Source organism: Pristiophorus japonicus, chromosome 3 (assembly GCF_044704955.1).
Source record: "Pristiophorus japonicus isolate sPriJap1 chromosome 3, sPriJap1.hap1, whole genome shotgun sequence".
NCBI classification, from domain to species: domain Eukaryota; kingdom Metazoa; phylum Chordata; class Chondrichthyes; family Pristiophoridae; genus Pristiophorus; species Pristiophorus japonicus.
Genome location: NC_091979.1, coordinates 2,522,771 through 2,535,603, shown reverse-complemented (window position 1 = coordinate 2,535,603; position 12,833 = coordinate 2,522,771). Strand labels below are relative to the sequence as shown.

The 12,833-nt window shown below is 44.5% G+C and overlaps 1 pseudogene; it reads right to left on the bottom strand.

Moving 5' to 3' along the window:
* Positions 1 to 12,174: 12,174 nt before the first annotated feature.
* Positions 12,175 to 12,375, bottom strand: LOC139260507 (U2 spliceosomal RNA; annotated as a pseudogene).
* Between the last annotated feature and the right edge of the window lie 458 nt (positions 12,376 to 12,833).

The window sequence follows — 12,833 nt, the reverse complement described above, 5'->3', positions numbered from 1 at the left end:
GGCGTTGCTGGTTAAAGAGGAAATTAATGCAATAGTAAGGAAGGACATTAGACTGGATGATGTGGAATCTGTATGCGTAGAGCTGCGGAATACCAAAGGGCAGAAACCGCTAGTGGGAGTTGTGGACAGACCACCAAACAGTAGTCGTGAGGTTGGGGATGGCATCAAACAAGAAATTAGGGATGCGTGCAATAAAGGTACAGCAGTTATCATGGGCGACTTTAATCTACATATAGATTGGGCTAACCAAACTGGTAGCAATACGGTGGAGGAGGATTTCCTGGAGTGTCTAAGGGATGGTTTTCTAGACCAATCTGTCGAGGAATCAACTAGAGAGCTGGCCATCCTAGACTGGGTGATGTGTAATGAGAGAGGACCCATCAGCAATCTTGTTGTGCGAGGCCCCTTGGGGAAGAGTGACCATAATATGGTAGAATTCTTTATTAAGATGGATAGTGACAGTGTTAATTCAGAGACTAGGGTCCTGAACTTAAGGAAAGGTAACGGATGGTATGAGATGTGAATTGGCTAGGATAGACTGGCAAATGATACTTAAAGGGTTGACAGTGGATAGGCAATGGCAGACATTTATAGATCACATGGATGAACTTCAACAATTGTACAACCCTGTCTGAAGTAAAAATAAAACGGGGAAGGTAGCTCAACCGTGGCTAACAAGGGAAATTAGGGATAGTGTTAAATCCAAGGTAAAGGCATATAAATTGGCCAGAAAAAGCAGCAAACCTGAGGACTGGGAGAAATTTAGAATTCAGCAGAGGAAGACAAAGGGTCTAATTATGAAGGGGAAAATAGAGTATGACAGGAAGCTTGCAGGGAACATTAAAAACTGACTGCAAAAGCATCTATAGATATTGAACAGAAAAAGATAAGTGAAAACCAACATAGCCCTTTGCAGTCAGAATCAGGTGAATTTAGAATGGGGAAAGAAATTGCAGACCAATTGAACAAATACTTTAGATCTGTCTTCACTAAGGAAGACACAAATAACCTTCCGGAAGGGGTTCGAGGGTCTAGCGAAAAAGAGGAACTGAAGGAAATCTTTATTAGTCAGGAAATTGTGTTAGGGAAATTGATGGGATTGAAGGCTGCATCCCAGAGTACTTAAGGAAGTGGCCCTAGAAATAGTGGATGTTTGGTCATCATTTTCCAACATTCGATTGACTCTGGATCAGTTCCTATGGACTGGAGGGTAACTAATGTAACACCACTTTTAAAAAAAGGAGAGAGAAGAAATCACGGAATTATAGACCGGTTAGCCTGACATCGGTGGTGGGGAAAATGTTGGAATCAATTATTAAAGATGAAATAGCAGCGCATTTGGAAAGCAGTGACAGGATCAGTCCAAGTCCGCATGGATATATGAAAGGGAAGTGGACAAGAGAGAACCAGTGGATGTGGTGTATTTGGATTTTCAAAGGGCTTTTGACAAGGTCCCACACACGAGATTAGTGTGCAAAATTAAAGCACATGGTATTGGGGGTAATGTATTGACGTGGATAGAAAACTGGTTGGCAGACAGGAAGCAGAGAGTCGGGATAAACGGGTCCTTTTCAGAATGCAGGCAGTGACCAGTGGGGTGCCGCAGGGTTCAGTGCTGGGACCCCAGCTATTTACAATATACATCAATGATTTAGATGAAGGAATTGAATGTAAGATCTCCAAGTTTGCAGATGACACTAAGCTTTGTGGTGGTGTGAGCTGTGAGAAGGCTGCTAAGAGGCTGCATGGTGACTTGGATAGGTTAGGTGAGTGGGCAAATGCATGGCAGATGAAGTATAATGTGGATAAATGTGAGGTTATCCACTTTGGTGGTAAAAACAGAGAGACAGAATATTATCTGAATGGTGACAGATTAGGAAAAGGGGAGGTGCAACGAGACCTGGGTGTCATGGTACATCAGTCATTGAAGGTTGGCATGCAGGTACAGCAGGCGGTGAAGAAAGAAAATGGCATGTTGGCCTTCATAGCGAGGGGATTTGAGTACAGGGGCAGGGAGGTGTTGCTACAGTTGTACAGGGCCTTGGTGAGGCCTCACCTGGAATATTGTGTTCAGTTTTGGTCTCCTAATCTAAGGAAGGACATTCTTGCTATTGAGGGAGAACAGCGAAGGTTCACCAGGCTGATTCCCAGGATGACAGGACTGACATATGAAGAGAGACTGGATCAACTGGGCTTGTATCCACAGGAATTTAGAAGAATGAGAGGGGATCTCATAGAAACATATAACATTGTGATGGGATTGGACAGGTTAGAGGCAGGAAGAATGTTACCATTGCTGGGGGGTTCCAGAACCAGGGGTCAGAGTCTGAGAATAAGGACCGAGATGAGGAGAAACTTCATCACTCAGAGAGTGGTTAATCTGTGGAATTCTCTACCGCAGAAAGTTGCTGATGCCAGTTCGTTAGATATATTCAAAAGGGAATTGGATATGGCCCTTACGGCCAAAGGGATCAAGGGAAATGGAGAGAAAGCAGGAAAGGGGTACTGAGGTTGAATGCTCAGCCATGATCTCATTGAATGGCGATGGAGGCTCGAAGGGCCGAATGGCCTACTCCTGCACCAAATTTCTATGTTTCTATGATTCTATAATTTGATAATCGGTATCAGAATTGTAGATCATTCCATTGTCTTCATCGTCCCATTACTCATCATACTTTTTCCATCATGCAAATTCCAGAAGATTTGTCGAGCTTTAACTTTGCACACTAATCTCTTGTGTGGGACCTTGTCGAAAGGCTTCTGAAAGTCCAAATACACCACATCCACTGGTTCCCCCTTGTCCACTCTGCTGGTTACATCCTCAAAAAATTCCAGAAGATCCGTCAAGCATACTTTCCCTTTCATAAATCTATGTTCACTTGGACCGATCCTGTCACTGCTTTCCAAATGTGCTGCTGTTTCAGCTTTAACAATTGATTCCAATATTTTCCCCACTACTGATGTCAGGCGAACCAGTCTATCATTCCGTGTTTTCTCTCTCTCTCCTTTTTTAAAAAGTGGTGTTACATTAGCTACCCTCCAGTCCATACGAACTGATCCAGAGTTGATAGACTGTTGGAAAATGATCACCAATGCATTCTAGGGCCACTTAATTAAATACTCTGGGATGCAGACTATCAGGCCCCGGGGATTTATCGGCCTTCAATCCCATCAATTTCCCTAACACAATTTCCTGCCTAATAAGGATATCCTTCAGCTCCTCCTTCTCACTAGACCCTCGATCCCCTAATACTTCCAGAAGGTTATTTGTGTCTTCCTTCGTGAAGACAGAACCAAAGTATTTGTTCAACTGGTCTGCCATTTCTTTGTTCCTCATTATAAATTCACCTGAATCCAACTGCAAGGGACCTACGTTTGTCTTCACTAATCTTTTTCTCTTCACATATCTATAGAAGCTTTTGCAGTCAGTTTTTATGTTCCCGGCAAGCTTCCTCTCATTCTCTATTTTTCCCCTCCTAATTAAACCCTTTATCGTCCTCTGCTGAATTCTAAATTTCTCCCAGTCCTCAGGTTTGCTGCTTTTTCTGGCCAATTTATATGTCTCTTTCTTGGATTTAACACTGTCCTTAATTTCCCTTGTTAGCCACGGTTGAGCCACTTTCACCGTTTTATTTCTACTCCAGACAGGGATGTACAATTGTCGAAGTTCATCCATGTGATCTTTAAATGTTTGCCATTGCCTATCCACCGTCAACCCTTTAAGTATCATTCGCCAGTCTATTCTAGCCAATTCATGTCTCATACCATTGAAGTTACCTTTCCTTAAGTTCAGGAGCCTCTTCTCTGAATTAACTGCGTCACTCTCCATCTTAATAAAGAATTCTACCATATTATGGTCACTCTTCCCCAAGGGGCCTCGCACAACAAGATTGCTAATTAGTCCCTTCTCATTACACACCACCCAGTCTAGGATGGCCAGCTCTCTAGTTCCTCGACATATTGGTCTAGAAAACTATCCCTAACACTCCAGGAAATCCTCCTCCATCGTATTGCTACCAGTTTGGTTAGCCCAATCTATATGTAGATTAAAGTCGCCCGTGACAACTGCAATAACCTTTATTGCACACATCCCTAATTTCTTCTTTGATGCTGTCCTCAACCTGACTACTACTGTTTGGTGGTCTGTACACAACTCCCACTAGCGTTTTCTGCCCTTTGGTATTCCGTAGCTCCACCCATAGTGATTCCACATCATCCCAGCTAATGTCCTTTCTTACTATTGTGTTAATTTCCTCTTTAACCAGCAACGCCACCCCACCTCCTTTTCCTTTCTGTCTATCCTTCCTGAATGTTGAATACCCCTGGATGTTGAGTTCCCAGCCTTGGTCACTCTGGAGCCATATCTCAGTGATGCCAATTATATCATATTCATTGCTCCCTGTGCAGTTAATTCGTCCACCTTATCACAAATACTCCTCGCATTGAGGCACAGAGCCTTCAGGTTTGCCTTTTTAACACACTTTGCCCTTTTAGAATTTTGCTGTAATGTGGCCCTTTTTGATTTTTGCCTTAAGATTCTCTGCCCTCCACTTTTACTTTTACTTCTTTCTATCTTATGCTTCTGCCCCTATTTTACTTCCCTCTGTCTCCCTGCATAGGTTCCCATCCCCCTGCCATATTAGTTTAACCCCTCCCCAACAGCACTAGCAAACACTCCCCCTAGGACATTGGTTCCGGTCCTGCCCAGGTGCAGACCGTCCGGTTTGTACTGGTCCCACCTCCCCCAGAACCAGTTCCAATGTCCCAGGAATTTGAATCCCTCCCTTCTGCACCACTCCTGAAGCCACGCATTCATCTGAGCTATCCTGCGATTCCTACTCTGACTAGCACGGGGCACTGGTAGCAATCCTGAGATTACTACCTTTTCAGGCCCTACTTTTTAATTTAACTCCAAGCTCCCTATATTCAGCTTGTAGGACCTCATCCCATTTTTTACCTGTATCGTTGGTGCCTATATGCACCATGACAACTGGCTGTTCACCCTCCCCCTTCAAAATGTCCTGCACCCGCTCCGAGACATCCTTGACCCTTGCACCAGGGAGGCAACATACCATCCTGGAATCTCGGTTGCGGCCGCAGAAACGCCTATCTATTCCCCTTACAATCGAATCCCCTATCACTGTAGCTCTCCCACTCTTTTTCCTGCCCTCCTGTGCAGCAGAGCCAGCCATGATGCCATGAACTTGGCTGCTGCTGCCCTCCCCTGATGTGTCATCTCCCCCAACAGTACCCAAAGCGGTGTCTCTGTTTTGCAGGGGGATGACCACAGGGGACCCCTGCACTACCTTCCTTCCACTGCTCTGTCTGATGGTCACTCATTCCCTATCTGGCTGTGTACCCTTTACCTGTGGTTTGGCCAACTCACTAAACGTGCTATTCACGACATCCTCAACATTGCAGATGCTCCAGAGTAAATCCACCCGCAGCTCCAGTGCCGCAATATGGTCTGTCAGGTGCTGCAGGCGAATCACTTCCCACACACGTAGTCGTCGGGGACAATGGAACCGTCCCTGACTTCCCACATAGCACAGGAGGAGCATAACACGTGTCTGAGCTCTCCTGCCAGGACATAACCCTTCGATTAACTTAATTTGGCAGCAATAATGCTAAAGGTTACCTACTGATAAAGGAAAGATAAAGAAAAAACTACTCACCAATCGCCAGCCAATCACTTACCCCCTTGGCTGTGGCGACACCTTTTGATTTGTTTCTACTTCTTTGTTTAGCTTCTGCCCTACAGCTACCCCGGACTCCCGCCTCCCCGACTGCCTACTGGACACTGCCGCTGGGCCTTTATAGGCCTCTCCGACACTACCCCGGACTCCCGCCTCCCCGACTGCCTACTCAACACTGCGCTAGGCCTTTATAGGCCTCTCCGACGCTACCCCGGACTCCCGCCTCCCCGACTGCCTACTCCTCGCTGCCGCTGGGCCTTTATAGGCCTCTCCGACGCTGCTCCGGACTCCCGCCTCCCCGACTGCCTACTCCTCGCTGCCGCTGGGCCTTTATAAGCCTCTCCGACGCTGCACACACCTGCGTGCAGCCCAATGGCCTCCAGCAGTAACACCATCTAGTGGCTAGTGATCCAAAATATACATACATGACATTAGCAATGTTTCCAGAACTTATATGACCTCATCTTTATAAGCTGATGAACTGGTTGCCTCGCCTTCCTCTGGTCAGATGGTCTTAGCCTTCTGATGCATCACCCAATCCTGTTCATGCAAGGGGTCCAAGAGACAGAAGAAATTGCTCCATAATCCTTTATGCATTATTCTGAGCTAGTGTGATGTTTCAGCACTAGCACAGAATCCACACAGCTCAGGATTCTCCTCTTTGGAGAAGAGTTTCTGCCCCAACCCTGACTGTTCACTTGGTTGGGACTCATTTGCGTTTTCCCACTGTCAAGTGGGAGTCTACCAGTGACAAGAGGAGGATCTCAATGGTGCAGCACCTTAAGGGCCAGATAGCACCTTAAAGGGGAGAAATGCCCTGAAGATTGGAACCAATGTCACACGGAAGGCCTCGACTAAGACCAAGACGTATTTCAGGTAAATGCTGGGAGCAGAATGGAGAGAGAGGAAACAAAGAAAATAGGTGCAGGAGTAGGCCATTCGGCCTTCGAGCCTGCACCGCCATTCAATAAGATCATGGCTGATCATTCACCTCAGTACCCCCTTTCCTGCTTTCTCACCATACCCCTTCATCCCTTTAGCCGTAAGGACCATATCTAACTCCTTTTTGAATATATCCAATGACCTGGCATCAACAACTCTCTGCAGTCGGGAATTCCACAGGTTAACAACTCTCTGAGTGAAGAAGTTTCTCCTCATCTCAGTCATAAATGGCTTACCCCTTATCCTTCGACTGTGTCCCCTGGTTCTGGACTTCCCCAACATTGGGAACATTCTTCCTGCATCTAACCTGTCCAGTCCCGTCAGAATTTCATAAGTTTCTATGAGATCCCCTCTCATCCTTCTAAACTCCAGTGAATACAGGCCCAGTCGATCGAGTTTCTCTTCATATGTCAGTCCTGCCATCCCGGGAATCAGTCTGGTGAACCTTCGCTGCACTCCCTCAATAGCAAGAACATCCTTTCTCAGATTAGGAGACCAAAAGTGAACACAATATTCCAGGTGTAGCCTCACTAAGGCCCTGTACAACTGCAGTAAGACATCCCTGCTCCTATACTCAAATCCCCTAGTTATGAAGGACAACATACCATTTGCCTTCTTCACCGCATGCTATACCTGCATGGCAACTTTCAAAGACTGATGTACCATGACACCCAGGTCTCGTTGCACCTCCCCTTTTCCTAATCTGCTGCCATTCAGATAATATTCTGCCTTTGTGTTTTTGCCACCAAAATGGATAACCTCACATTTATCCACATTATACTGCATCTGCCATGCATTTGCCCACTCACCTAACCTGTCCAAATCACCCTGCAGCCTTTTAGCGTCCTCCTCACAGCTCACACTGTCACCCAACTTCGTGTTATTTGCAAACTTGGAGATATTACACTCAATTCCTTCAACCAGATCATTAATGTATATTGTAAATAGCTGGGGTCCCAGCACTGAGCCCTGCGGCACCCCACTAGTTACTGCCTGCCATTCTGAAAAGGACCCATTTATCCCGACTCTCTGCTTCCTGTCTGGAAATCAGTTCTCTATTCATGTCAGTACATTACCCCCAATACCATGTGCTTTAATTTTGCACACCAATCACTTGTGTGGGACCTTGTTAAAAGCCTTTTGAAAGTCCAAATACACCACATCCATTGGTTCTCCCTTGTCCACTCTACCAGTTAAACCCTCAAAAAACTCCAGAAGATTTGTCAAGCAGGATTTCCCTTTCATAAATCCATGCTGACTTGGACCGATCCTGTCACTGCTTTCCAAATGTGCTGCTATTTCATCTTTAATAATTGATTCCAACATTTTCCCCACTACTGATGTCAGGCTAACCGGTCTATAATTAACCGTTTTCTCCCTCCCTCCTTTCTTAAAAAGTGATGTTACATTAGCTACCCTCCAGTCCATAGCAACTGATCCAGAGTCGATAGACTGTTGGAAAATGATCACCAATGCATCCACTATTTCTAGAGTTACTTCCTTAAGTACTCTAGGCTGCAGACTATCAGGCCCCGGGGATTTATCGGCCTTCAATCCCATCAATTTCTCGAACACAATTTCCTGCCTAATAAGGATATCCTTCAGTTCCTGCTTCTCATTAGACCCTCGGTCCCCTAGTATTTCCGGAAGGTTATTTGTGTCTTCCTTCATGAAGACAGAACCAAAGTATTTGTTTAACTGGTCCGCCATTTCTTTGTTCCCCATTATAAATTCACCTGAATCAGACTGCAAGGGACCTACGTTTGTTTTGGCTAATCTTTTTCTCTTCACATATTTATAAAAGTTTTACAGTCAGTTTTTGTGTTCCCAGCAAGCTTCCTCTCATACTCTATTTCCCCCCTCCTAATTCAACCCTTTTTCCTCCTCTGCTGTATTACAAAATTCTCCCAGTCCTCAGGTTTGCTGCTTTTTCTGGCCAATTTATATGCCTCTTCCTTGGATTTAACACTATCCTTAATTTCCCTTGTTAGCCACAGTTGAGCCACCTTCCCCATTTTATTTTTACTCCAGACAGGGATGTACAATTGTTGAAGTTCATCCATGTGATCTTTAAATGTTTGCCATTGCCTATCCACTGTCAACCCTTTAAGTATCACTCGTCAGTCTATTCTAGCCAATTCACGCCTCATACCATCGAAGTTACCTTTCCTTAAGTTCAGGATCCTAGTCTCTGAATTAACTGTGTCACTCTCCATCTTAATCAAGAATTCTACCATATTATGGTCACTCTTCCCCAAGGGGCCTCACACAACAAGATTGCTAATTAGTCCTTTCTCATTACACATCACCCAGTCTCGCATGGCCAGCCCTCTAGTTGGTTCCTCGGCATATTGGTCAAAAAAACCATTCCTAATATATTCCAGGAAATCCTCCTCCACCGCATTACTACCAGTTAGGTTAGCCCAATCAATATGTAGATTAAAGTCGCCCATGATTACTGCTGTACCTTTATTGCACACATCCCTAATTTCTTGTTTGATGCTGTCCCCAACCTCACTACTACTGTTTGGTGGTCTGTATACAACTCCCACTAGCGTTTTCTGGCCTTTGGTATTCCGTAGCTCCACCCATACCGCATCCACAACATCCAGGCTAATGTCCCTCCTTACTATTGCATTAATTTCCTCTTTAACCAGCAACACCATCCAGCCTCCTTTTCCTTTCTGTCTATCTTTCCTAAATGCTGAATACCCCTGGATGTTGAGTTCCCAGCCTTGGTCACCCTGGAGCCATATCTCAGTGAAGCCAATTACATCATATCCGTTAACTGCTATCTGCGCAGTTAATTCATCCACCTTATTGCGAATACTCCTCGCATTGAGGCACAGAGCCTTCAGGCTTGTCTTTCAAACACCCTTTGCCCCTTTAGAATTTTGCTGTAATGTGGCCCTTTTTGTTTTGTGCCTTGGGTTTCTCTGCCCTCCACTTTTACTTTTCTTCTTTCTATCTTTTGCTTCTGCCCCCATTCAACTTCCCTCTGTCTCCCTGCATAGGTTCCTATCCCCCTGCCATGTTAGTGGAGCATGCACGGTGTGTATGCTCTGACCCTTTGTGTATAAAATTATGAGGGGCCTAGACAGGGTGGATAGGAAAGACCTATTTCCCTTAGGAGAGAGGTCAATAACCAGGGGGCATAGATTTAAAGTAATTGGAAGAAGAATTAAAGGGGCGTTAGGGAGAACATTTTCCACCCAGAGGGTGGTGGGGGTCTGGAACTCACTGCCTGAAACGATGGTAGAGGCAGAAATCCTCACTGCATTTAAAAGTGCTTGGATATGCACCTCAAGTGTGGTAACCTACAGGGCTATGGACAAAGAGCTGGAAAGTGGGATTAAGTTGGATAGCTCTTTTACGGCCGGTACAGACTCAATGGGCCAAATGGCCTCCGTCTGTGCTGTAAATTTCTATGATTCTATGATAAGTAACTGATAAGAAGAAAGCATGTGTAATGGTTGCAGAGAAAAGGAAGCAAGACCTGCAAAAGATAAAGAGATTCTTTGATAATTAAACAGTATATTTTGAAGAAATCATACAAAACAGCTCATTCTGCAAAGGTTTTCAGGTGAACCATGCACGGCATTATTCAAGGCGCAGTCGGAAAGGAACCTTTGTTTTCTCCACAAACAATCTGATCAATTCTTTGAATTGTACTCACTAGAAAGGAAAGGTTGTATGAAAGTTACCACTTTTTTCTGGTACAAACTATCGTGTTGTATGTTAAATGACATTCTTTAAAGTTAGAAAATACCGATAGTGTCTCGATTAATTTGTTAGCCTTCTGTATTCTAAACAAGCGAGAAAAGTAACGGTACACAGGATCCTCTTATTTTTAATAAGCATCTACGTTTATTTATTTACAGGTTTTGTTCTTTATTTCTTTCCCCCAGGTTCCTGTCTCTTTTTTCAGGTTCTCAGTTTTTGGTTTTGTTGCTGTTGCACGTTTTAATTTTATGGATTAAAAATTTTTAAAAATATTTTCTCAGTTTTGCTCTTTACTCTTTTCCATCCTTTGATTTTTATTTTTCTGGATTTAATCTGTTCTCCTCATTTTTCCTGCTATGTTGTTTATATTTTCCAGCTCATTCAATTGTTATCTACGATTTGAGACTTTTTTCAGATCTTGTTCATTATCTGGGGGTTTTCCGCAGTTTGATTGGTTGTTTTTCTCGGTCGCTGTGCATTTCCCTAGGTTCTGCTGGAAGTTTCTTTGGCTTTTGTTGTACTTATATTTGTTTCTCAGTTTATTATTTCCATGCTAATGTGGTACTCCCTCATCAACCCTCCAGATTTACTGGCTTTATTATCCATGTTTTGTTGTGTGTTTTGTCAAAATTCTGGATTTATTTTTTCACGTTTCATTATTAACTTTGCTGCATTTCTCTGCATATTTTTGCAGGGTTTTTATTGTTCATATTGTTCAGAAATTTAACTGGACCAACTACATAAATACTGTGGTGACCAGAGCAGGCCAGGCTGGGTATTCTGTGACGAGTGTCTCACCTCCTGACTCCCCAAAGCCTCTCCACCATCTACAAGACACAAGTCAGGAGTGTGATGGAACACTCTCCACTTGCCTGGATGAGTGCAGCTCCAACAACACTCGAGAAGCTCGACACTATCCAGGACAAAGCAGCCGCTCGATCGACCCCCCACTTTAAACATTCACTCCCTCCCCCACCGGCGCACCATTGCTGCAGTGTGTATCATTTACAAGATGTTCGACAGTATCTCCCACAACCTCTACCACCTCGCAGGATAAAGGCAGCAGGCGCATGGGGAACCATCACCTGCAAGTTTCCCTCCCAGTCACACACCCTCCTGACTTGGAAATATATCGCCGTTCCTTCATCGTTGCTGGGTCACAATCCTGGGAGTTGCTCCCTGTCAGCACTGTGGGAGTACCATCATCACACGGACTGCAACGGTTCAAGCCTAGGTGGCTCTCCCCCACTTTCCCAAGGACAATACGGGGTGGGCAATAAACGCTGGCCTTCCCAGCAACGCCCACATCCCATGAATAAATAAAAAATATTTTCTGGTATTGAGTATTTCATTTTTCTATGTTTTCCTGTGTTTGTTATTTACTGCATTTTATTTTTGTAGAATTTCAGTTTGTCGTTCACATTTAAATTTTCAGTGTTTCTAGTTTCATTGTTAATATTTGCCAATGTCAGTTTTTTATTGTTTCCTGTTTTGATCTTGTTTAGGTTTTTAACATTTGTACTTTGTAGGTTTCACTGAAGCTGCATGTTTTTGCTATTTTAATTATTATTTAATGGATTCTCCATGCATCGTCAGGTTTCCGTTGGTGCAGGTCTTGATCTGCCCACGTGACTCTGACCAGTCCTCATTAATCATGCGGGGCCGGTTCAGAGAGGGAATCCTGTTTTTTTTTTAATTTTTTAAATTTTTCGTAGCTAATCTTTCCAATTCTTTGTCAGATCACAAACGCCAGAGGTCACCTTGCACACATCAAGGATCACCCTGCGCTAATGCTCTTAGCCAAAAGGCCTAGAGCCCAAGCACCGTTCCTGGAAGTACTGCAATACCAGGTTCGTGCCATGGAGGTGGATGGGTCAAGCCCCCCACACACCTCCTATTTCCAAAAAGCATAGGAGAACCACCTTCCTGATCCAGGGAGAACCACGCTGCGGCCATGGCCACTCCCCTGTCAGGTCAGCCACGCATGATCCTAGCCAAAAGGCCGAGAAGCGATGTAATCCTGTTTGTTATCACTTTACTGCTGGGAAGGGAATTGAGTTTTGTTGCAGCTTTGAAAATGCTGCAGCTGATTAAGGCTCACACATTCTTCAGTGAATGGAACAACAGAAACAATGATGAAGGAAAGAGCTGCATCAGGGATGTTAGCCTCCAGAAAGGTTCCCGGGGCTTCTGATGCATTCACGATGTGACACAAACAGAATCATACTAGGGGAACATTTGTATAGGCGGCCACATCAAAGAGGAATGTAAACATTTATGGGGGAAAATCTCTGAGCCAATCAGTGCAGGCTCTGCCACCTCAAGTGGTTTAATGACCACAAAAGGTTGGCCAAGTGAAGAACCCTGTTCCCCATGTACAGCCTGTGTATCTATATATATGTACGACACTCGCCCTCTGCATATTGTGACACCACTATTCCCAGCCAGAACAGTGATGATTTGGTCATTTCC